General features: G+C 40.4%; 2 long non-coding RNA genes across 4 annotated transcripts; both read right to left on the reverse strand.

The window, feature by feature from the left end:
* Nucleotides 1-4,982: 4,982 nt before the first annotated feature.
* Nucleotides 4,983-14,829, reverse strand: LOC116996542. Its single transcript, XR_004417957.1, has 3 exons — nucleotides 14,678-14,829; nucleotides 8,391-8,498; nucleotides 4,983-5,156 (listed from the first exon to the last, which is right to left on the reverse strand). It is a non-coding gene; the product is annotated as an uncharacterized LOC116996542 (long non-coding RNA).
* A 585-nt stretch (nucleotides 14,830-15,414) lies between these two features.
* Nucleotides 15,415-26,820, reverse strand: LOC116996541. 3 transcript variants are annotated; one of them, XR_004417955.1, is made up of 4 exons: nucleotides 26,574-26,820; nucleotides 20,734-20,866; nucleotides 17,547-18,444; nucleotides 15,415-15,455 (listed from the first exon to the last, which is right to left on the reverse strand). It is a non-coding gene; the product is annotated as an uncharacterized LOC116996541 (long non-coding RNA). The 3 variants fall into 3 exon arrangements; XR_004417956.1 differs by lacking the exon at nucleotides 26,574-26,820 and having other exon boundaries at nucleotides 17,547-18,441; nucleotides 20,734-21,066; XR_004417954.1 differs by lacking the exon at nucleotides 26,574-26,820 and having other exon boundaries at nucleotides 20,734-21,066.
* Nucleotides 26,821-27,077: the final 257 nt, after the last annotated feature.

Consider the following 27,077-nt stretch of genomic DNA (forward strand, 5'->3'; position numbering starts at 1 on the left):
TTCCTTCCTTCCTTCCTTCCTTCCTTCCTTCCTTCCTTCCTTCCTTCCTTCCTTCCTTCCTTCCTTCCTTCCTTCCTTCCTTCCTTCCTTCCTTCCTTCCTTCCTTCCTTCCTTCCTTCCTTCCTTCCTTCCTTCCTTCCTTCCTTCCTTCCTTCCTTCCTTCCTTCCTTCCTTCCTTCCTTCCTTCCTTCCTTCCTTCCTTCCTTCCTTCCTTCCTTCCTTCCTTCCTTCCTTCCTTCCTTCCTTCCTTCCTTCCTTCCTTCCTTCCTTCCTTCCTTCCTTCCTTCCTTCCTTCCTTCCTTCCTTCCTTCCTTCCTTCCTTCCTTCCTTCCTTCCTTCCTTCCTTCCTTCCTTCCTTCCTTCCTTCCTTCCTTCCTTCCTTCCTTCCTTCCTTCCTTCCTTCCTTCCTTCCTTCCTTCCTTCCTTCCTTCCTTCCTTCCTTCCTTCCTTCCTTCCTTCCTTCCTTCCTTCCTTCCTTCCTTCCTTCCTTCCTTCCTTCCTTCCTTCCTTCCTTCCTTCCTTCCTTCCTTCCTTCCTTCCTTCCTTCCTTCCTTCCTTCCTTCCTTCCTTCCTTCCTTCCTTCCTTCCTTCCTTCCTTCCTTCCTTCCTTCCTTCCTTCCTTCCTTCCTTCCTTCCTTCCTCCCCTATGCACCATTCCTCCTCCTCATAGTTGCAGCCAGACACATTCTATTCATCTCCCTCATACCTGACCCTCTTGATTTTCATACATGCAACCCATCCCAGCTCCCTGAAAAATGGGGAGGCTTCACTACTTGCCAGCTACTGTGGAATTCTTGCTTTGGTAAAGGGAAAGACCAGGCACAAACTAATTTTTGTGTGCTGCAAGAAAAGACACCTGAGAACTGCTGAAAAGTGCTATCTTCCAGCAAAAATCAGGGTAAACCCATCCATTAGAATTTCTTGCTTTCATCCAGTATTACTGAAAAATACTCTCCTTTAGTTTGAAAGGAAATGCAGTGATTAGCCCCTATTACAGACACCTAGAAATATTTAGTAAAATAATGTAGCAGAGGGATTTTTAAAAAAGTTATCACAGCTTAAACATTCCCATTACTTTGAATATGGTTTGATTCTGTTTCAGGTACACTTTCCTGATGCTTCCTAGGCAGGAACCCAGATTGCTGATCTCAATTATGCCAACTCCCAGAGGGCTCGACCCGTCACTAATGCAAGTCAACAGTGCAGCTCTGCATTTGATAGGATGCTGCAAGATGAGAAACAGCAGTGCCTGGGAAAAAGAAAGCACACAGGGATCCTTATTGTCTCAATATTGGGACTCTGAGAGAAGAGAGATGGAGAGCTCTGAAACCTGGGTCCAAACAGCTGGCTACTAGAACCACCTGGATTTACTTAGATCAACTCAGTACCTCCAGGTGTGTCTCCCCTGTGACTGACAGCCCATGTCAGTCCTACAGTTTCATTTCTTTATGGTACTTAAGAACCGCCTGTTGTTGGAGGGGGACTTGAGTGGCTTTTACCCTGTGAATGCTGTATGAATCTAAATGTCAAGCCAGAGACGTCATGCCAGCAACTAACAAGGGGCTTTAGAATAAGCACTCCCTGGCCAGCACACAGTAAGCATGGGCTCATTCACCTGATCAGCTTTTGGGCTCCTCAGTGCTGAGACTGCATTCTGTTTTTTTCCAATGGCATTGCACCAATGCCCTTCTGGGGCAGCTACTCAGAAAGTGTATTTGTTCTTTCAGGGCCTGAATGTCCCCAAAAAACTTCGAGAAAGGTAGGCATCACTGCTGATAGTTCATGATGCCTGACAGTTTTTCTTTTCTTTTGGGCCCTATTTTCAGATACTTCTCCATTTGTCAAGTTCTACCTCTTTGATCTAAAAAGTTCCCCATTTGAAAGGTATGCAGTCTATAAAATCATTCCGCTGGTTTCCAGAGTTCATTCTTAATTAACACATTTTCTGTGCTAAAATAATAACTATTTAAGAACTACTTTTCTAAGGAGCTGTAATGCCTTTACACTTAGAAGCAAAAAATTTGAAATTTGGTCATCATGAACATATCTCATTTGGCCAAATTTCACATATTTCCAAGTTACAAGAAAGAAATCTTATTTCACACGCAAGAGAATTGCTGGAACTGCAACAGGGAAAATTAATTCTGCCTGATCTTTGAATAAGATTCCTTCTGTAGATACATTACCTGCACTGGAACTGCTAAGTGATGTGACAGTAGCAAAAGGTCAGCATCACCCATAGAGTATTCAAATTAGGTGATCTCTTTTATCAGATTATCAAAGCAAGGAAGACATCCCAGAGAATGTAGACCGATTCACTGATGCTTGAGAAGCACATAGATATCACAGAGAGAACCTGTACAAACAGGGAATTTGGAATTCCAGTTTTGCAATATGATTGTGTAGAGTTGGGGCAACTGTGTGAAGCAAGAAAAGACAGATGCTGAGCATGGACCAGGGACTGAAAGAGGAAACAATCCTGGGGGGAGACCAGTATACAATCAGACATATGTACAGAACTGGTACAGTAAGGATTTCATAGATAAGCTCAACTCAGGCATTGTCGATATTTCCAGCACTTTAGTCTGTGACCTTTGCAAACATTTTGGAGGTTCTACCTCCTTGGCTTGGCTGTCTTTTAATTTTGGTACTTGTCTTGGAAATGGCAGGTTTTGCTTTACCCCGTGTGTAAGTTTTTGATGAGCTAGTTCCACTTTCACATTTAGTAAACTGGGGAGAGAAAACACTTACAGTAATTTCACGATTACAAGTCACACTGACTATAAGCCACATCTCTGGGTGTTGGCAAACATTTCGTTCTTTGTCCATACACAAGCCGCACCCAATTATAAGCCGCTCTGTCGTTCGCAGGGAGGACCCACGTGCAATAAAGTTGCCAAATAGTAACAGAATCGTGGCATGGTGGGGTTTACTGGCTTGGCTCAGGCCGTGAGGGCTCGGGGCTGCCGACGGAGCCAGGTGGCCCAGCTTGGCGCTGCTGTTCGGCGGGGCCGCTTGGGGCCAGCAGGAGGGGAAGGAGCCCCCCCGCTCCCGCGGCAGGCGGGGACGGGAGCCCCCTGAGCCGCGGGGATGGCAGCACGGGGCCCCCGTCCCCCAGGCTGAGCTGCCTGAAGGAGGGAGCTCCCCCGCCTCTCCCCACCCCGCGCTGCCTGCAGGGAACCAGCTCCACCCGCGGTGCAACAGAGTAACCAATTTGTAACAATCACACAATACCGGGTTTTACTGCCAAGAGCTCGACTCGGCACCTCGGTTTCCACTTCTGGGGTTGGAAATGTCAGAAAATTATTCACATATTGGCCGCTCCTGAGTGTAAGCCGCATTTCCGGTGTGGGAGCAAAATTTTAGTCAAAATGGTGCAGCTTGTAATCACGAAATTACTGTAATTAAAAAACAGTTTTGTCAATTTAACCCCATCTTCAGATAATTGACAGTCATCTCATGGCAGGTTTTCATATCACTGTGATAAAACACCTCAGGTAAAACACAGCAATGAAAAATTAAGCTCATACCACTGAGCTGTGACTTTGGCCCTGGGATGCCCAGGATAGCTACACCAAACTATTCCAGGTTCTGTTGGTCTGGAAGAGCATCTGAAACCAAAGTAGTAAGTACATCAAACTTTTACAGTACCTCATAAAACAACAAAAGAAAAATTAGTGTCTACTTCAGGTAATTTCTATAGGAAGGAAAATTGGAGTAGGGTTTTTCTCTAGAGAAAAGTCTTTTCTCTGTAGCTGTGATGTTACATAGCTTTGGCTACCTTCTCATTGAAATAGCCCAAGATTCTGCTTTTATCTCAGTTCCCACATTCTGACAAAAGGTATGTATATTTTACTATCCAGTTTTGTTAATGCTTTGCTCCCCTCATCCGTTGTCACACTTTCACTGTTAAGACTAGTCAGAAATAAGCTTATGTTTTTAAATACTTGATTTCACATACTGCTACTATTTATGGTTAAGGGTTCCTTGGGAAGAATGACAAACACTCATGACGCAAAGACAGTCTCAGTGCGAGAAGCACTCCTATCCTTCTGTAGGCCATCATTCTGCCTTACAATAAGCATCAGCAGGCAGTGGATGGCCATTTCCCTTACTGTTCCCTGAGGTCATGTTAATCATCCTTCAGCTTTACCATCAGAAGGCATAAAAATGGGACTCCACTGCTGCACAGTATAGGACTGATGGATGACCCCAGAGGAGTACTGTTGATCCTCTACTGATGTCCCCAGAACCTTCTTCTTTCTCTGATTTCAGATATATTCTACAGATGAATAGGGGTGCGGAGGCCAGCTGGCTTCTCCACACATCTGGTGGTTTAAAAGGTGCTGCAAGTAGCTGGATGCTGACAGCACAGTGTCCAGCATTTAAATGACCACAACTAATCACCTCCTTCGTAAGGCAGGACATTCAGCAGCAGGCATTGTCTCACAGAGGTAATTGCTGAGGTTCAGATAATACCAGTTTCCATCATTTTACCACTGTTACCCCAGTTCTCTGAGTACTTTTCAATACTCACTTTCTTAAAGCTGTGGACCCAGATGTCCAAGAAATAGGATGCTGGAAAAGGGAAATGATATTCCAGATGTCAATGTGTGGTCAGAAGAATACACAATCCCAAAAATGGCAACAAAATGTGAGCTACTGGACTTGGGAAGAACAAGAAAGAACACAGTAAAAAGCAAACACAACCCCCCCCACAAACTGGTAAGAATCGAAGAAATATGGATAAAAAAGTTTAGTGAGGATTTAACAGGAAAATCAAGGCAGCACAAAATAAAACACAGAAGGCACCACAATGGACATGAGCAAACTTTCTTGTTTCAACAAGACAGCTTTCCTTTAACACACGTGTGCAATCCTGTCCAAATGTGCTGTCACACAAACATTTTAAGCTGCTCTCTACTGCCAGCAAGAGTTGTTATCATGGCAGCCGGTGCTGTGCTGCTGAGATGAGCCCCAAGAGAAAGCCCTCTCACCTCTCACTCACGCGCTGGTGTGCCGGTGTGATTCCCTATGATTCCTGGCATACCGTCCTAAGTGCTCAGAATGGCAGGCACGTTTCACTGAGTGCTCCAACCCTTCCTGGGTGTAACTTTAGCCCCCTTGAGGAGTCACATACCTACTTTACACTGCATCTGCAGAACAGAAGAAACAAAGCCCTGAGCGCAGAAATCTTGTTAAAACATGCTATAGGCAGACCAGGAGATTTTATCAGCCAATTGAACAAGGACCAATATATCTTCATTCTTGAACATTTGTTTGTTAACCACTGCTCTGCTGAATCTGCTTGATTCCAAGTTGTAAAAGGATTACTCTAAGCAGATGACAGAAATACCCATTGTTATTGAACGTTATTATTTTATTACTCGTGGTTCTTAATGGCCCAAGGTATTTTAATTGATAATTGATATCTAGTAACAGGGTTATTTCTTTTATACCTGGACTACATGTAAGTCTGTCTATCTATAACACCTGTGCAAATACTTTAGGGTAGAACTCCACATACTGAGTATGTGGAGTTTTCCTTAACACTTCTCAAGTCCATTTAATATTCAGGTTTGCTGTTGCACAAAGCAATAAACTGACCAAAAACCAATTTGCCTTATAGATATAAAGTGAACATTAAGGCTTTAATCAACAACGTTGTCAAAGTATCTAGAAGAAATTAGTTTATCATGCTTAGCAAAGATGGGTTTCTTGAGACTTCTAATGAAAGCTGATATAGCCATTATCCGATTACTGTAACATACACTCAATCATTAATACAAAAGTCCTCTTTAATGATCTTCATTTTATGCCCACAGCCATCCTAGGAGAAAGCCAGGAGGTGGGAAGGGGAAAGTAGTGCTTCTTGCTTTTGTTTATGCCAATTCTAACGGGGTTGTGACACTGAAGAGTGCTAATTTGAGACTGATGTGTATTTCTTGGATCACAAGATATGGGTCAGACTTAGGAGAGGTCAAGCAGTATTTGACCTCCTGAGGGTAAAATGATGCTGTTCAGGATTAATATAGAGGCTGTGCTGGTCTTCTCTGGTCCCAGGGGTTGTCAGTTGGCCCATTAAGACACTGTAAATCCATGTTCTCTATTGCAGCTGTGCTGAACCAAGTCCTGCTAGGAGAAAGGAGCTGTGCCCTGGCATCTATCTGGAAGTAGATCCTGCTCTTCATGAGAAAAACCACGGGGAAAGTAAAGATGCACAAGGGGTCTGGTAATTATTTCTCAAGTTTGTTATGGCAAACTGTACAAAATCACTGTTGTGATTTTGCTGCTGTGGTTTGTCATAATAATTTGTTCTCGGGTTTTAAAGAATAGATCCCCCAAAAATGTGTTGGCATCTAGCTCAATCAAAACAGAAAAAGTCAGAATAAAGAAACCATTTTTCAAAAAAGGTGGGGACTGACTGTGTTCTCTGAATGTAGATCTTTTTCAAATGACTTTGGATTTTGCAGATTGTTGTCATTATATAGCTATTTATGAAGAAACATTATTGCTGTCTTTGTCATCAAAAAAGCTTTGAGAATACTGTCTGTCACCTAGGATTAGTATTGCCACAAAGTAAATGTTCTCTCAGTATTTTTGTAGATGTTTTCACAGGTCTCTAATGTTTCCCATTAGAGAAGCTGAACCCCACTATTACTGCAAATTAAAATTATTTAATAGTGCTGCCTGTGAAAGCGTGTTGTTTTTACAGTTGTCAAATGCCTCAAACATTGATAATTTTGTTTAACAATACATTCTTTTCCTTTAGTTCTAGACATACTAAAACAAGTGTTATCTGATGATTCTTCTAATGTCTATTATTGTAAAAGTACTAATATGCCTAAAATAGGTATTGATTTTTCATCTATAAAAGCAAGATACTGAGAATGCCAATTATATGTTTACCTCAGTAATATTTATGTCTTTATACATCATTCAGTGTATGCTGCCAGTTGCAACTCTTTGGACATACAGTGCATCATTTAAGTCTCATGTAAACCTGTAGGTTAAATGGTAGAATAGTCTTGTTCTGAATCAGGAGTTAAATGTATCATTCAGAAAGGCGTCTAAATATCTTGACTTTAATGACTGGAACATTTTAGCCTTTCTTTTTGTTAAAGTGACCCTCAGAATTAGCTTTTCGTTGCTTCCCCTCCCCCACATAATTTCTTCTCCTGTCTGGAGAATCTCAGCTGCTAAAACCTACCACTGCCAAATCTGCTGCAAACTGTGGACAAAAAAGAAAGATCAATGAAACAGGAGCACTTGAGCTTTCTGTTTGTGCCATACTGTGACTGTAAAACTGTGGAGTCGCAGCAGATCCGTAGAGTATGTAAAACAAATTAATCTTTAAGAAATGTATGTTTTCACACATTGAAAGGGGTACTAAACTCCCATGTTTTCCTATTATATGAAATTTGTCACTGTGTATAATTCTATCTACATTCCTATGGTTTACTTCCTGCTGCAGCCATGACAAATGTCCTTATATATTTAGGGATTTTTAGGGTCATTCATCTTTCATTTCTGTTATCAAATCTATATTTCAAATATCCATCTGCATCCTGCTCATTCCAATATGATGTATGAATCCACAGATAATATATGCACCCCATACTTAAATATACCCATAGAAGCACCCAGAATTGAGTTCACTGTTCTCTATGGCTGATATTCTTCCCTGACCATTGCACTCCACAGCAACCTCTTCAGCACCATCAGTTCACCTGAATTTCCACTGCTTTTGATCCAACTCAACCCATCCATTTTTGCTAACAAAACACTGGAAGTTTATGAATGATTTTTGCTTCCAAACAAATACCTGTATATACCTACATATATTTACCTACAGTATATATACAGTGGCCATTTGTTTGTGCTGTGGTCCTTGGGGAGACCAAATCTGAGCTGTCAATAATGTAACCTACTTTACAGTACAGGTCACACATAAGTCTCACAGGCATCTTCAAGATTCTCATCTCTCTCTTGACTCAGATTTATATATTTGTAAGTGAAGACAAGTGAGATGAGTCCAGCCCATACTGCTGAAATATCCATTTGCAATAACAAGGCTCATACATCAAAAGCTGTAGGATGTGCAGGGAAACAAGAGGTTTCCAAAGTGCAGTCGAAGACTGATCCAGAGAAGACAAAAACTAAAGTACTGATCAGATTTATGTCAGATTTAATTTAAGAAACAATACAATTATTAAGGTGATAAGCAATGAAAAGGCAAAGAGAGAAGATTTGAGCATTAGTAGGACAGTCATATATTCACAGCAACTATGCTCAGTGGGGTAGTAGTGAATCAACGTAGTTTTGGTTACTACTAGGTCTGGTTCATGTATGACCTCTTTAACTATAAATAATGTCATCTCTCAAATTACCTATCAAGCTAGGTTCCTTTGACAAGGTTTCCTTCAGACATTGCAGCGAGAAGATCGTTTGGAAGAAGGATTTTGAAGGCAGATGCAGCTGGCATGGATTAGAGATTCCTAAGGAATGAAAGAAAATTAATACTGTCATGGGAAGGAAAGGTGGACATGATTTGACTCACTGGTCTTCCTTCTGTCTAGTGGAGACATCTGTCACTTTAGAAGAGTCTGCTCCAGTTGTGAGACTTGACCATATTAGCCATTTCCAGGAATTTCTAGCTTGCAATTTTACTCTCTTCCTCCATCAAACACCTTTTAACATTTTCCTCAAAGTAAATCTTGCCACCAACATGACTAAATATGTTAAGAGTAATGTATAGTTATTGCAAGTATTCCAGCCTAGCCTGGACACTTCAGGAAGTTTCACAATCCATTCATGTACAGCCACGGTGTGTCGTACTCTCTGTCAACACTCACATGTTCCTCACTCACAGTATTTAGAAGGAAGAAAGAAAGAGCGAACATGCAGAAATATATGTTGGTCATAAAAAGCAGTCAGGCTCCAAAAAAATAACCCAAAGAGACAATTTTCCTATTGTAACAGTTTCCTCTGATTCAACTGCATTTTTTCTGTTTGATTTTTATTTTCTCTGTAGCTTTTAGGTTTTCCACAGTTCAGGTCATTCAACAAGTCAAGAGTTCCTCCTTGCTATGTTTCCACTCACTGAATTTAAAAGAATATTATACTTTAAATTTCATATGTGCCATTATATTTAGGAAATCTCTCTTGTCTCCAAGTAACTTAAATGACAGAATGTTTCCTCCCTGTTTTATGTGATTCTAATTGATTATGTAGTTTGCCAATAATGTAATTAAAAAGACAAAAATCACAGTTATTCCAGAGTGAGAAGCTGTCCTAGAGCTTTAGAGCACCCTGATTTGAGGTGCTGAAGAAGTCAATGATACAATTAAGAAGGTCCTGCAGTCTTCATAAACATTCCAAGGTTATTCTCCCCAGACTGGTGGTTTTCTCCTTGTCTTGCTACTCCAAGCCCTGTATTTGCCCACACATGCCACAGGGAAAAGAGAACCCTCACAGATGCATTTCTGCTGTGCTACCAGCAAACTCTGTTACCTGGACAAAGGATACTGAGGGGGGCTTTAATTTACTCTTTTCCTTTTATCTGGTGTAAAGGAGCAAAAGGGTTGAAACTCTCACTTTTTCTCTCTTTGTTAAGGATAATTTACTCAGAGCTCTCAGAACAGAGGCATCTAGTACTGTACATGTTTTGTATGAGGGGAAGAGTGTTACCTCCTGCATTGCTAAAAGTCCAAACACGTTTAAGTCAAAGGCAACCAAGTTTCAAATCCCTGCTGCAGTCTCCATCATGGAAGAGGAATTGCCCTAAAAGGCATTATTAAAGACTGCCCAACAAGGGATTTCTGGAGATCATTGTTGTACACTGGGTATATCTTTTAAAAGGTTTTTTTAATTGCTAGGGAGAGTCTTAGAACACATAGGAATATGCATATACACACATGTCTTTAATAACACTAATTCCTCTGGTCCTTTTTACCCAGAAGGATTTATTTTCTAGGTGGTAAAATAGACCTAGCAAGCAGGGAAGTCTGCTGGCTCAGTAACAGTCACAAAAGTTAGATATCATAATGCTTCCATTTCATTAGGAAGCTATGTGTCTCCTGGTTGTGGCTGGTTATGACATAGGAAAAGTGGATATATGGCTTGACACAGTATAGAAAACAAAAGCTATGTATTAATGATCACAGGCTGTTTGTCTCACAAGCACAGCTCTCTCAGTTCCAGTTGTACCTTGTTTGACTTGGCAGTGGTAGGAAAGGGAATAGATGATTCAGTTGCTGTAATTTGTAAAAGGCATCAACAATTTTAACCTGCATTTTCCCTTCAGTCATACTCTCATCTCAGTTAAAGCTCCTTGTTTGATGTTTTCCTTCACTATGACCATCCTTTAAAGCACTTGAGATGAAGTCAGGTCGATAAGTAGAATATGATATCTTCTGTGTACGCTCTAACAGCATTAGCATACATCAGTAAAAAGAATGGATTACTTCCCCATTCAATCTATTCTCATTTCTGCCCTCAAGTGCCATATGTATATGGCAGACTAAGTACTAAGAGGATCTAGTGGTATTATTGTACAGCTATGGCTTGTGGTACCAAGGTTTTGATTTAGGTGTTTGTGTGTTGTGTGTACAGTCTATCAGCCAGTCTAACTCAGTCTCCCCAGTATTTTGGTGAGAGGGGTGACAAGTGCAGTGTTTCTCCTTGAGTTCTGGGTTGAGAACCATATCTTAATAATACATTAAAGCTTTCTCTGCAAAGCCTTGCTACTTTTTCCACATATAGAAACTACATTAATGTACAGTGATATTGCTCAAGAAAACAGTACATCAAGCTAATCCCACGTATTCACTTTGCACTATACCATTTATTATAAATTTCTCTCCCTCTGCAATAAATTGATTCTTTTTTTTTCTTCTCAGTTTTTCTGATTCCAAACCTCTTGCTAAGCTTGATTTGCTGCTTCTGTTGGGCCACCACTAAACTGTGCCATGTGTATTATACCTCAGGGAAGATCATTAATTCTTTCCTCTTTGATTTAGCTGCCCTCTCAGTCATATTCCTGCATCATTTTATCTCCCTCAATTTTTTTCTGCCAGTTTGAAACTCAGCTTTGGTTCTGCCTCCTTAAACATTAGAAGAAAGTACATTTCTTTTTCTTTGACCTCATTTTCTCACCTGACAACATTCGACTTTTGTACTGATGTCTCCCCAAATCATGATTTTTCCATTTAGTACTAAGGTTAGCATTTCCATGTTTCAGCAAAAGCTGCTATTTGAGTTCTTGTGATGTTCAGAGTCATTCTATGTGTCTGCCTGTGCAATTCTGATTTCAGTGCCAAAACAATTTGGGAATTTGTATTAAAGCTAGAAAGCCTTTCTACTATCTTGATAGCTTAGCTGTATTTGCTGTCACAGCATTAATATGAACCAGTTGTTTCTGCATTCCTCAGTATGTTTCTGTGTAATCTCTTGCGCTCTGTATCACTGTTGGTCACTAGTTTCTAATCAAACATTTTTATATGCAATGATACATTCATCAAATAGCTGGTAGCATTTCTGTTACTATGCAAAAATTCAGGCTAAACTTTCTAAGTAACTTTGAGGCTAAATCTACAGTTAAACCATTTTCATATTTAATTCAAAACTAACTGTCTTCACATTTTACTCATGTAGTTTGAGTGCACATTCATACTCTCCTCAGAGTCACATCCAATACTTAACAACATTAGCAGTCTTTTCAGCAAAGTTAAGGTAATGTATCTTTCTTTTATCAAATACTGCCACCAAAGCTTAATTGTTAATGCCCTTCATCCTAGATGGTCCACAATTGCTTGTCTCAGTAGTTTTAGCTCAGTGTAATACTCCAAAAACCACATCCACTGCAAATTCATCAAAAAACCCATCTGATTTAACAGAAGCGGAAGCTGGCTTGGCAGTCCTGGAGATCAAAGTACACTGATGTATTTACAGGAGCTGAACATGAAACTGTGCAATCTTTGACCATATTTAGCTTCGACCATATATGTTAAAATAAACTTTTTATTCTGGAAGCCCTCTTTTTCAGTCCTTCAGTGCCAGTACCCACTTAGTCCTTTTGAGTCCAGAGATCAGATCATGTGCTAGGTATGGTTATGATTTTGTTTCATTTTGTATATACCTACTAATCTTCAACCCTTGTCAACACACCCAAACCACATCAAACTGTATCAATCTCCAGTTAAGGGAGCTACCACAATACTGACTTCTTCCATCTTCACCAACCACCACCTGCTTTTTAAATTAATATATAGAACAGAATCATTTTTCACTAATAAAACCCCACAATTTAATCTACTCCATATCTTAAGAGCTCATTTTCACCGAAGCACTTTGCAACCCTCCTCACTATGTGCCGTAGAGGTTTGTGCCTAGGAAGATTTTGCTCTCCTTTAAGAGTTCATCTTCTGAGTATGGCTTCAGTGAACAGACAAAACAGACTGTGAGAAGGAACCAGAGGTGATAAATACAAAAGGGTTTAATAGAATAGCAAATATCTGAACTTGCCATTAGGTCTAATCAGAGCCAAAGAGGAGCAGTCCAAAAGCTTCATGATAAAGGATTTTTAGGGAGAGTGGCACAGGAAAATGAAATGCCATTTAGTTGCTTTGACTAGATGAGACAGTACTTGCCAGAGCAGGCAATGGACAGGTTACCATGAATGCTGTGACCAGTACACAGCAGGAAGAAGTTACTAGGTTTTGGCACATGTGGTGTGACAGATGGAGTGACACCTTCCTCTCGCCCCTTATAGGGTACTTTTCCTATTCTGCATCACTTTCTGTCCCTGACACTTCTTCCTGGCTGTGTTTGGCCATGCAGTGATCACTGGTGTTCAGAACCCCAGCTGAACAGGCATTCTGGCTCATGGGAGAACATTCCCCGTATTATCTTGGGCTTTGCATTACTGTAATGCATTAAGAGCTTTTATTTTATTTGTTTTGGCTGGAGAGTGGGTGTGGATTAACACTGCATAATACTGATTTACTCCAAGGCTGTTGTGTGATCTCCAGCTTTACAATCCAGCTATTGATAGGAATTTACCAAAGGCTTTGCACCCCCTACAGCTGGGACTAAATTTTCAGAAGATTTCTTCTCCCTTGTAAGCACCTAAATAAATGTCAAGATTTTCCCAGAACTCTACATGTTCAGTGCTGTGTGGACTGGCACTATGAGATTGGGTCTTGAAAGAGTCCTGTGAAGTGGGGATTGTGCTACTTATTATTTGTGGAGCTTTTTAAAATGAGACTTATAATCATTCCCAGTATTTTCAGTCATTAGAGATCATAAGGAGCTATGTGCCACATAAATAATTACATCTCTGCCTGCCCCTCTCTCTCTGCAACTCTCTGTAGAGAAGATACTTCTTTCCTAACAGAGACTGGCTCACTCATCTGTGACGCTGAATCCCTGCAGTTCATAAATGGCTCACCAGAGGTAGTGGGGAAGACTGGATCTATAATACAGCTGGTAGAGGTGCTGGAAGCAGTGGCTTCATTTCCACAACTGATGCTTTACTTTGGGATCCATGCTAGTGAAGGATGCCAAGTCTGTATAGGTTATTATTTATGCCATTATGTTAGTCATATTGTTGAAATACATTCAAATGAATTAGTTTTTCTAAAATTTGAACCAATTCCTGAATTCGATAAATTATTAAGTAGTCTGCATTCAAACTTTTTACAGTATTGCCTGGTTCATAGTTTGAAGGAAGAATTTCCTGATGTAGGAATGCCACATTAATTTTACATTTAATGGTGATATTTCATTGTTTCCAAAACTTTCTCAACACTCTCATTTCTTGTAGTCATTCCCATTTCTTGTAGCCATTCCCATATCATGTTTTTATCTGCCAAGATGACATGTTCGAAGAGCTTTAGCAAAGCCTGTACGGAAAAATGGTATGAAAAATTGGATGTTGAATAGGACTTCCCAAACGTGAAAGAGATATAACAGAGTGTTTTAGAGGCCAATTAATTATGGAATAATTCCTGCAAATTGTGGCAGTAATTAATGAGTGAATAAGATGCAGTATTTAGAAGTGAAGAGCAGTTAGCAAACACTATGCATCACTTTGTGTCTGTAATACAAGAAACAGTCCTGTGTCCATTTATTGATTATGAGTATTAACAGATTCCTGTAGTTAATGATGTGCCTTGTGCTTATATCATCAAGTTCTAATCTAAAATGTGACTACCTTTTAAAAATAGCACTTTCTTTCTCACATGCATTCACAGGAGAGAGAAACAAGTTTCTGTAAGAATTTGCTTGGGTTGAGAAACCAGCTGTGATTAATTCAGAGGAGACAGTGGCAGAACCACCCTGGCTCAGAAAAATAAACTAGCACATCAGGAAAAATGCATGATATAACAGGAGGGCTCAGGTGACTTTCCTCTTACTTATTCCCTGGGGTGTAGGCAGGACTGCACCCTTTTCTGTAGTGCCTATGAGGTACCCTTTAGGCTTTGTCAAGCAGCTCATACACAGCCCTGAGAACAGAATGAGTGAGACCTGCTCCCTTAGTATATCATGAGAGAGGTCTCCTGGCTTCTGCACACATCTCTGATCTGACTCTGATCTGGCACTGAATAAAATTTTGCAATTTGGGTACTGCCAATGACATTTTTTCTAGCTCGTTCTACCAGCCAACACCACTGACCTGCAAGGCCTATTTTAGTACATCTCCATCAGCTCCTTCTTGTTTTAGATCATCAGGGAAGACCTTCAGAGAAGGGACCGTTTCTTTCTCTATGTTTGTGTAGCTTTTAGGACGGGAGACAACCAGTATTAATTGGCAAGTCTTTGAAATAAGTTTATTTCATCTGAAAAGAAGGGAAAAAAAAGGTGGTGATGAAAACAAAAAGAACAGAGACATGTTAACTAGAGCGCAAACAAATTTGGAGAACTGGACAAGGAAAAGTAGCATTTTAACTTTTAAATGGAAAAAAGCTTATTGTTTACATCATTAGCAACATACAGAAAAATCCTGGAGAACATTTTTACATAAAGTGTCACTATGCTTTAAAACTCAAGGTTGTTTTATCATTTCCTTTGAAAGATCCCAAAGAGAATCTGCTTATTGAAATGCATTAACACTGGTGACTTTCCATTAACTGCTTTCAATAGGATGAAAAAGTAACAGAAAAAAGGAAGCCTTTTGTGAGGAAGTTTACACTTTATCAATATAGGTTGGGGAACGAACAGATTGAGAGCAGCCCTGATGAAAACGCCTTGAGGGTGCTGGTGGGTGAGGGGTTGAACACGACCCAGCCATGGGCACCACAGCCCAGAGAGCCAAACCTGTCCTGGGCTGCATCCAAACCAGTGTGGACAGCAGGGTGAGGGAGGGGATTCTGTCCCTCTGCTCTGATCTGGTGAGACCCCACCTCCAGGGCTGCATCCAGCTTTGGAATTCTCAGCACAGAAAGGACATGGACCTGTTGAAGCAAATGCAGAGGAGGCAATCAAATTAGATGGATGGAGAATCTCTCCTACAAGGAAAGGCTGAGACAACTGGGTCTGTTCAGCCTGGAGAAGAGTAGGCTATGGGGGGCCTCACTGTGGCCTCCCAATATCCACAAGAATTAGGTAGTCTACAAGAAAGATGGGGAAAGACTATGCACAGGGGTATGTAGTGACAGGACAACGAGGAATTCTCAAACTGAAAGAGAGCAGGTTTAGTTTAGATAGTAGGAAGACATTCTTTACTGTGAAGGTAGAAAGGCACTAGAAAAGATTGCTTGAAGAAGCTGTGGATGCCCCATCCCTGGAAGTGTTCAAGGCCAGGTTGGATGAGGATCTGGTGTTGGAACTACATGATGTTTAAAGCCACTTCCAACCCAAACCATTCTACGAAAGAAATTTTGGTTCTGACTTGCGTAATTTCTTAGATCTCCATTTTTCAAATTGAGAGGATCAGAATTTGACTAAAAGTACTGGGGACTTCTGTAACATGTCCTGAAATTTCTGTCCCATCAATAAAGCCATCTCACTACAAAATTACTTTTAGACTTGAATGACTGACTCTTGAAGGTGCTCAAGTTACAGCAGTCTTCCAAGCAACAAGCTCTCATCCCTAGGGCACCTGTGTTTTGCACTTGCTACAAGGCTACAGTTTAGTGGCCTTGCAACTGGACCGACAGTGCTTGACACCCCACTCCACACTGAAAAGGGCCCAGTTATCAGCTAAGAAGGAACTGCAACAGCTCCCCTGAAGTCAAATATATAGGTGCCTGCCACTCTGGATGGGTAATTATATGTAACCAAGACTAGTCAGTGGGACTGTTTAAGACACATTAAGCACATGTGTTTGCACATCATTCAAAGAGAACTATGTGATTCATGCAGTATTGTGAAAATATTTACAAGACGTCTGCTAATGAATTTAAGCTCCCATGTGTGGGGGTTTTTTTCATAAGCATATTAGTATTTGGCAGGAGGCATCAGTATGAACCCAAAAGAAGGCTCATCTTTCCTCACAATTCATTCTTGAATAGCAGAAACTTCAAATATGAATTATTGACAGGTTGAGATTAATCTGTCACAAGAGCATTAAGAATTCATTGCCGATTTCTGTTTTTAAAAAAAGCAGTTACTTTTAGATGCCTAAATTACTTATTTTGTCAAAGAAGAAGAAAGAAGACAAATGCTGCATGTATGTAAAAACAACCATGAGACTGAATTTCTTTTTCCTCACTTTATTAGGGGAAGGAGTGGGTTAAACTGTCATCCACTAAAAGCAGCGATTTTATGCTGAGGTCTCCAAGTCAGTGAATTTACATTTCGTAAGAACACCCTAAGGAGCTTTCAGCTACTTTGCTTAAAAGGTAGACAGATACATTTACAGCAGCACACACAGAGCTCCATGCGCTAGCATGGCCACAGATTGACTTTCTGGAACATGTGGGCTCGGGGTGACTTAGTTCCAAGCAGGTAATGCACTAGGACACTTTTATGTTTTGGCTGGGAATACAGATCAGTAAAGAATGTGACTGTAATTACCAGTAACGAGGGTATAAATTCCTGATCCCTGCTTTGTTGGCTGAAGTTTGCTAGTGTTTCTAAGCATTTACATTTTACAATTGCCTTATTTATAGCTTGGAATTTGGTGCACTAGTTTTTCATGCATGTGAAACACTTTTTATTGCATATGGAAGGAAACTACCACCTTCATAAACTAGTCGTTTGTAAAAATATTACAGCCAATTTAGTTTAAAATATTTTAATGGCTTAATAATAGATTATTGGAGATTTTTAGTTGGATGGAACACACCAATTCTATAGATATTGGTTTTTTTGTTTCAAATAAATAAAAACCCTGTATCATGTTCAAATTCATACAATTATTACAAATAAATAATTTGTATATAAAAAACGATATCTCCCATATTATTCCTCCAAGTAAGCCTATATCTACAATGTGAAGTTATAATAGGAAATGTGTCATATTAGTTCACCTGTAGCTTCAAGCACACAATATGCAAGACTGCAGTTTTCACTTCTATTCCAAAACCATTCAAGCAACTTACCTGTGCAAATTATTCCATTCACTTCTTCACGTGGATCAGATGAATTGGTTTGGGGCCAGGCTGCCATTCACAGCAGGACATTTGGAAAAGTGCCTTTTTTGATGGGTGAGCTTTCCAAGACTAGACACTTGTAAGATCTGCATTTTACTGAGCTTGGACAACAGGACACAGAACAAAGATCTTCTACAAGTATTGTAGTAGTGAACTAATACTTGAATATTATACATCTCCCCTATACCTGGAAAAGTATGTGGGACTTACTGTCCTTATTCTCCATTTTTTTCTGCACCCATCATACTTGCATCACAGTCTGGGACTAGGCTTTGCAGTCACTCAGTAATAATACATTCCAAATCTGCGCCCTTCTTCAGTAATATCTTACAACATTTTAAGAATGGCTCAAGTTGACTAAACTCATTACTTTAGGGGTCACCTTGCCTCACCAGTCAAGTCCTAAATCGAATTATCAAATTAATATGAACATTTGGTGTGGAGTTAGTTTTCCTCCACAATGAATCAGGCCTGTTGTAGAGTCCTCTTTTCTGAGCCAGAAGATAAAATTTCCAGGCCTTATTTCTTGATTTCAGTAGAGTTGCACCAGATTTATAAGCTTATCAGGAAGAGCAGAGTTTTTCTCTTCATATTTTTCTTGAAAACAACTTCAATGGAAATGTCTAAAGGTAATTCTTTGATTCTGGTTTTAAGTGGTTTATGATGAAGATGTCAGTGATACATGATTCTCTTGGAAATACTTCCTGTGGGATAGGTTGTGGTTGGTCATGAAGGGAGGAGGAAGAAGAAGAAAAAGGTGAGATCATAGCTCTTGTACGAGTTGTTCCTCGACCAGTCTCTTACAACAGCAGAGTCCAAGATGAGCTTGCTTGCCTCTTCCCACCTGCTTCAAACAATAAATACCATGAAGTGAAGTGAGATGGAAGTAGACTACAGTCCTGCTTTCCTCCATTTTGATACATAATTGATTGAGAATGCAAGAGGGTGCTCTTGACCTGAAAATATGGTTGAAAGCACAACTGTACATTGCTCATGCTAACACTATTTTCATTAGCATACTACACAAGTAAGACATAGCAGCAACCAGAACCTGGTGCTGACTTCAACCCTCTCCTGTCTTCAAAGTGAAGCCAACTTTTGGCTCATACTACATCATAATAGTAGCTACTCCTCATAGAAGAGCCTGCACCATCTTCAAACTGAAGATTACATGAGTACAGATGAAGACTTCTTTGTAGGCAGCATTTCCCCTTCTGCTCACCCAAACACATAAAACCTTCCCCCTGACTGCTAGTAAGGTCTGCATATCAACCATGCATGACTGGGTCTAGCATCTACTGGACTACAGCCTGTTTCATGGTGGGTTTACCTGATGGACATGTACTTGAGAAACAAACAGGAATATAACAAATTTATTTCAGGAACAGGAGGGAAAGCTCAGTTTCAGAGCTAATTTTTACTTCAGCATTGAATGAAAATCTTTATAAAAGTAAAAAAGTTAAGAGGGACTCATATTCACCACAGGAGTTATAACAAGGTGACCAACTTCCTTGCTTGGAAGTGGAAAAGGTGAGTTTAAATTCATATCCTGCTTTATCCCTACAAGAATTCTGGCCTCTATAGTGGATACCAGGAATTTAATCCCTGACTTAGTAACTCTTTGGACTGGACAATAGTGAACCATTCACACCACAAAATACCTCTGATAAGACTCAGAGAAATTGGAGAGGCAGGTATAAAAGCAGACATGCAGTACAAATCACCTCTGCTCTCAGGCTGGACAAATATGGGGTCATCACCAGGTGGTCATGCTATTTCCCAGGGAGTAGTTTTCTCTTCTATTTTTCACTATGAATTCCAGTCTAGCCCTGGAAAGTTTTCCCTGAGAAATTTTAATTGAAACAAACACTTCCATGAAACATTTCTATTTTTGTAAAATGCTGTATTTTGACAGAAGCATGTTTTCTAGAAGGATTTTGGGTTTTTTTTTCCAAACAATTGTCATGACAAGGCTCTAATGCATTCTAGCTAACAGAGAGAAACATGAGCTAAAAAATGTCAAATATTTAGGCCTGATTCTGGAAGACCCCATTGCTCATACTGACACTGTAACTGCCAGTCTCCATACAACACCTCAGATCATTACTCTGCCATTCTTACCATGTAACAACAGAGTTTTTGTCAAAACACACCACCCCTCTTTGCCACTTTTACTAGCAAAAAATTTCATTCTCAAAATATTTAAGCTAAGATTCAATGTAAAATTTATATAAAGAACAGAGAGCTAATGTTCCTGATCACATGGACTACTCAGAGGTACCACATGCTTTTGATAATAGATTTCCATGGTATCAGCAGATCTGTCCCCCCAAAACTAAAACCACAAGTCTGAGGACGTTTAGAAGGGATGACCTTTTATGCAGTAAAGAACTTTTCAATGTAATAGTGGAAACAGAAATCCTTTGCTTTCCTCAAATCTCAAGACATCAGCTTTTCATCCTCTGTTCAATCAGGCTCAGCAGAAATATTTAAAAGGAGAGAAGAAAGGCTTTGTTTTCACATGGCCCTAAAGCTGCTTCTCCCTCCTCCTTCTCCTCCTACCTTGTACTTCTAACAGACTTTTACACTCCATAACATCAAGGAAACTTTATTAGACTTGTAATCACCATGATTTTATAGATAGATTCTACATTTAGAGAAACCTACCATGTCCAGCTTCGTACATTTATGTGGATGTAATCCTCTTGAAAAGTCAGATTTTTATTTAAGGCTTTACTTCCATGTGGTTCACAACAGCAGAAGTGTGATTAGAGTGTAATTTGCAATGTACTGAGCAGTTTTTTTACAGGGCAGAAACAGCCATATATAGGCTTTCCCTGGATTTCAAGTTGACTTTTGATTAGCTTTTTGTGCAGGTATTCCAGGTGTTGCCATTAGTTAGACACTCTTGCTTTCTAATTATATAGTCCACAATTACTATTACCTTCCATTTCATTTTTGACATGACATGATCTATTTGTAGATGTATTTTGGGTACTCCAGGCACTAGAACTCCAGCTAGGTATGACGTGACATAAATTGCGTGTTGCAAATTATATGTTCGGGTCTCAGGAGCGCAGCTTCATTCGTCAGTCTCCCAGGGGGGCTGGCAAAGGTAACAGTGACAGTCACTTACCTGCTCAGGGAGAAAAGGGCATGGAGGCAGCTGGCCCTCTTCTGCAACAAAAGAGGGGTGGAAAGATGCAGGCTGCGATTTGATGTGCTGGCTGCTGCTGGAGAACAACCAAGGGGACTCCTTGAAACTTCAGCTGGAAATAAAAAAAGCAAAAGCCAACTCTCCCAACCTCAGTGTTGAGCTGAGTAGTAGAAGACATCCATGACCCTCACGAGTCTTTCTGGCTGTGGTGATGGTAGGTACATGGGCAGGCAGCGGTGTGGATCTCTCTTCTACCTAGGATTTCAGTGTAAGTGGCCACATGGAGATTTCTGATGTCATTTCTACACAAACATTCAGAGTTCTGCCTTCTTCAGTAATTCCGATCAAACAAAATATGCTCAGATCTCAGGGAAATTTTCTTGCTATTTTGGCCTCTAAATATTATCAGATCTGAAGGCAAAACACTGCTATTGCTTACATAGCCCCTTACCCACCTTCATGAAACCAAACTACCAATGAAGTTGTATGTTTTCCCATGTGGGAAAGAAACAGCAAGTTCTGTGCTAAAGTACTACCAAGTATTGCTTGAACTTTAACATAAATACCAATATTTAGTACCCCGTAGGCACTAAAAAATACCTGCATTGGTTGGCAGAAAGACTTTTGATGATCATGTATCAAATCAGAAAAACACAGACAGCAAAATGAAAACAACTGAAATGAGCATTTCTGTATTTATTTTTCAGAGAAAGTTGGAAGCAGGTCATATCCTGAGATAGACCAACATATTTGAATATCTAATACTGTCTAGTGGTATTTCCACACAGAACACGACAAAGAGCACTAGATTTTTTTCCTCCAATGATATCACATTTTACATTATTTATGCTTTTGCTGACTGAAAAAGTTTAATTGGGAAAACAACCGTGTACAGAAGTACAACACCTTCTTTGTATTTTGAAATAGTTAGAACAATTTTGAATTTAAATTATTAAAGACTTGGCTAGAACTGAGCATGCCTTGTGCACAAAGAATCAGAGAAATATTTCTGGTTCTCCCTTCCTTCCTTTTTCATCTCTGGAGGCTTCTAATGCTTCCAAAAGAGAATCTGGCCCATCTTGAAAATTGAAGTCTGGGATAAACTAGTTTGTAGCAGAGCGCTATGGATTATACCTACCCTGGAGATGTATTAAAATGAATGTGTTGTGCACAGTTTGACTAGGAATCAGGTGTGAAGCACAGCATATAAGAAGCAAAACATGTGAAAGACCGTGGCAGCGATAGTGGGAGAGTTTAATTATCTAGACCTCAGAGTAGATTAAGGGGAGGAAGCAAAGCTTGATCTGGTAGAGGACTGCTTTCTAATTTAATGTGTACATAAACCGACAAGGAAGGGAAGAGTGCCAGATGTGGTATTAAGCAACACAGAGAATATTATTCAGGACATTAAGGTACAAGACCAAAAAAAGAAAGGTAGAAGGTGCAGTGATTGCTAAACTAAAAGAGCTTCTGCAGCAGCATTCTCTATGCCAGCTGCAAGGTGTACGTACTCTCCAAAACAGAGGGCAGAGGTATAGGCTGCCGTGGCTACATGTCCTCGCTGGAGCAATAGTTGGTCCTACAAAAACACCCCTCACCCCCCTACACAGCTCTGCTTCAGTGCAAAGAGCTGGTACAAGCAGTGCCTTCCACAGCCCACTGGCAAACCTGCTGTCTCTCAAGCAGGCTGCAGAGACCTCCCAGATAAACTATGGCCGTTTTACATCACCTCTGCCCTCTCTTGATCTGCTTAATAATCTGCAAAAGCAGGTGAGCAATGCCTGCAGGCTTGGGAGCCTACTTATGTTTTAGCTGCCTCTTGAAGGTGCATTCTGGCTCACAGAGCTGCCAGGAGGCACCTCAGTTGCATACCAGAAACATCCCTCCCAAGGCAACACCTCAGCGTCCTCCCTGCTTATGGGGAACCTCACAGCAAGTCTGTGGTGTGTAACATACTCATGAGTGAAAGGAAGAAGTTTATCAGAAGAGGACTTCAGCTTGTAAAGACAATGGGATGGAATGAAACACAGTAAATCAAACACAGCCATGTAATCAAACAAAAATGTACAGAGGTGCCCCAAAAAAACCTATCATAGACATACAGCAGTTAAAACCTTCTAGGAAGAAAAAGGGATTTACTTCAGAACCAGGTCAGATATTTTTCTTCATAAGGAAATATAAGCTTTCTTCCAAAAGGTGTTCTGGCAAGTTTCATGTTTGTATGTGATTACCCTACAAAACATTGTTTCGAGCCCTTAACACGAGGCAGCATCAGCACTATGCTGTGCTAAAAAGCCATGGCTAATTTATGAGTTACTTCACATACAAGGTCAGATTCTACTCTTGCACCACACACTGTAAAAGTAGCACCACTTCCACTTCAATATATCCAGATCCAGAGAAGCTTGCCACCCAGGCTCCAACCATGGATTTAGTTTCCTCTATTGCACTGTTATTATATTACTTAGCAGGTCTGCCAATGACATTGCATTCAAAATGGAGCAATTACAAACACTGGCAGGAAACGCTGGAGTAACAAATGCTTTTTAAAAACTGGCAAGGACGTGAAGAAACTCAATGGAGATCTTTCATCCGATACATGAAAAGCAGATGACCAGGGGAGGAATCAGTGAGGCCATGAAAGGGAATGAGTGAGAAGTCAGTGACAGATGAGACTGATGTTGCACTGAATCTGAATTAATATCCTTTGCCTGAGTATTTACAGAAGAAGTTGAAGGTCAAATCTTGGAAACAGGTATCCATTTTCATGAGGGGAAAAAATGAAATGTTAGAATGCTTTATCATCCAATCTGGACAGGTAGTTAGTTAATTAGAACTATTAAAAGTTGACAGGACCTGAGACTTAGATTAACTGCATCTCTGAATTTGGAAGGAAATAGCAAGGGAAATTGGCAAACCTTTAGCAATACTACTTGATAGCTTCCTGAGCATGGTGTATCTCGAGGTGCCTAGAAAGTAACTACTCCAAGTTTACCTTTTAAAAATAATAGTATCTAAAAACAAAAACAAAAAAACCCCCACAAAACAAAAAAGATTTTTTTCTTTTTTAAGTCAAGGGAGGATTTAGGAGCCCATTCACCAGTAATCCCAGCTGCAGTCACAGAACGGATATTGGAAACATTAATACGAGACGGAGTTATGCAACATGTAGAAATGGCCAGTCAGGGAAGGAGAGGCAGCCGGATCCCTGTCATGTCTGTCAAATGTGCTTTAAGTGCTCTCAATACATTTCTCAATAAAGAGTCAAAAGTGAAGTGATGGGCATAATTTAGCCAGATGGAAGAGATTCATTTGGTGCTGCACCCGACTTAGAGAGATTGTTCTGTAGAATCAGTAAAGCACAGCCCAGAAAAAGCATAACACCAAATGCCTTCACAATTATCTGTGGGACAAGAAGTAAGATGTCAGCAAAACAGCACAGTTCAGGGTGACTAGAGGGATAGGAACAAGGTAGTACTCCCAAATTTAAGCACCCTACCAATTTTTATTCAACTTTTATATAAACGGCCCGCAAGGGATATAATTTTTAAAGTGGAATTTTTTGCTGATGGCATGTAAGTGTAAAATCGTGCACAGAGCAAGCAAATTTAAAATTATTTGAATAAATTAGGCTTACGGACAAATAAAGGGCACATCAAGTTCAGTGCAACAGAGTAAGACATAATGACTGCAAGGCACCAAATATAATCATAGGCAGGAAAAAGGAAGAAGAGGGAATTCTGTCCAGGGGAAAGGATATAAGGTAATTACTGATCAAATACGAAATGAATGCTTAGAATAACTGGGAAAAAAAACAAAGGCAAATTCTTCATGTTTAAAAAGACAAATTCTTCATACTACATGCTGAGTTGTCTCTTCAGTAAAGCTGAATTGAGACATCTTTCCCAGCATTCTAATAATGCTGAGATAAAAATTCAAGAGTTTGAAAGTAAAGAACTGCATTGTCTCAATAAAGACATAACATGATAAGACTGATAAAATACATTGTCCCCTCCCCCCTGCAAACAAACATGCAAAATTACTTTCCTGCATTTTGAATGTTAATTTGGGGTCTATTTCTGTAAAAAAAAAAAAAGAGAAAAACAAGCATAAATAAATTGAAAGGTAGTTCTTACCGGTGAAAACAGCCTTTTTACTGCAAAGGTTATGACATTAACCCAGGGAAAAATTCATGAATATTCACAATCACCATTTGTCATTAAGAATCATAAAATTAAATGTTGAGTAGGGCTTTAGAAAACTCCTCCAGCCTACTAAATTCCCTCTTCACTACTTGTTATTATGCTAGCATATATCCTAACTTTTTTTTTTTTTTTTTGCATCATTTTAGCACATTCCTGCAAGTTTTCCTTATCCACCTCTACAAGAAAAAGAGAATGAAGATAAGAATCACAAAGACCTGTAGAAACCTGCTAAAAATGAACAACAAAAAATTCAGCCAAGGACGTCTTCAGGCATTTGCAACAAAAGAAAGGAATTCCCTCAAAGAAACACAAATATTAGAAGTGGTCAAAATTTCTGGATTTGCTCTTAAATATCTCAGAAACTATTTCATTTTCACATTTGCACCAGTCAGATTTGCTACAAACACCAGATTCTATGCAATATGTGTGCAAACATAATGGAGAGCCCTTTGCAAGGAATAAAAGGGCTGGAAACTTGACTGGGGGGAAAAAATACTGCAAGGCAGATGTTTCTCAACCAGGAGCAGCTACTGGCAGGTGGAAAGACTGAATAAAAAAGATGAAATTAGGTGAGATGCTTCAAATACAAACTCAATAGGCAAATGGCTTGCCAATATTCCACAAAGCAAAGAAATGGCACAGGCATGGAGCACAAAACTGGGGGTCTGCTTACTGTGCAAGAGCAAATTCTGTGGAAGGTGGCTTTAATGCCAGAGGGAAGTGACAAGAAGCCACAGCAATAAATGAAGAGCCACGGTTAAAGCAGAAACCACCTGCACTCAGACAGCAAACTGGTCTCCCACGTGGAGCAAGAAGTCCATGTGTGGATACATGCACAGAGACACACAATAGCTCCCAAAACATTTGCGAAACCTCCACTGTTTATCTGCCTATCCATTCACCCTCATACCATGAAAGCCAATGTGCCAGTGGAGGCCCAGCTGTCAATCAGCAAGGAGAATAGCTGTCCCCAGAGTTAAAACATCCCAGGACATTTGCATGTTTACTGTGCTCAGTGATTGCCACACTGAGAGGGTGACAGGGCCAGGATAACTCACAGAAAGAGAACAGCTACACTGCCAGAGAGATGGGGAAGGGTACCAAGGCATTCAGATCAGGACAGGAAAAAGGGAGTGCATTCCTATCAGTCCCTATGTTTTAGAAATAAGGGAAAGCACAAAGTAGGGAGTTTAAATTCTGGAAGCCTGAGCTGTGTCATATGAGCTGAGACTCATTGTCTGGGCTCAGCCCCTACAAGGACCACAGCAGCCCAGGTTTGTTCACCAGGGGCAGGGGGCAGCTCCCTGCTATGGTGCCCTGGAGAGCGGCTGGAGCTCTGGAGTCATTGGCTGCAGGCTGCTCTCTAACCCCAGCCAATAAAGGCCATCCTGATGACATAACATCTCTCCCCAGCTGCTGCTGCTAAGCCCAGAGGCTTAGCTCTACTGGGTAATTTTGCCCTGTTAGCTCCATGTTACCTTGCCCCACCATCACCATCCCCTGCTCCAACCTCAGAATACCTGGGCTGTGTTTGGGACATTTCAAAAAAGCCTGAATAGCCCTCTTTCCCCAGAGAGAGCGAGCAGTGCAATCAGATCTCAATTTCTCACCTACCTCCACATATTATTGATGATGGAGCTCACCTTCAGTAGCTTGCACTCCTGGTGCATTCACATCTTCCCTCTGGCCTATTAATATATACAGCCACTTGTGCTCATTGGCATGGTGACTGTGCTTATGTCAGTCATGCCTCTTTGTATTCTCCCTACCCAGCCACTTGCTGTTGTGCAAAGGATGTGTGCATCAGGCTTAACATCTGCTAGAAATCTCTGAGCTCTCTGTACCTTTCCACCCTTCCCAAGCATCTGTCCTCACACGAAGTATTTTGCATTCTTTTTCCAATCTGATCCTCATTTTTATTACTTTCCCCACTCTTATTTTCCAGCTATCCAGCTTTCCTGGTATCTTTTTCTTTGTTACATTCGCTGTATCACTGCATTTGAATTGCAGCCATTCAGAGCCACACTAAAGGACAAAATTTTTTAAAATGCCTAAAAAATCCCAGCTCCCCTTCAGTTTTCCCTATATCCCCTTGCTTCCCAGAAAAATATAAAATGC

This window comes from Catharus ustulatus, chromosome 5 (assembly GCF_009819885.2).
Source record: "Catharus ustulatus isolate bCatUst1 chromosome 5, bCatUst1.pri.v2, whole genome shotgun sequence".
NCBI lineage: Eukaryota > Metazoa > Chordata > Aves > Passeriformes > Turdidae > Catharus > Catharus ustulatus.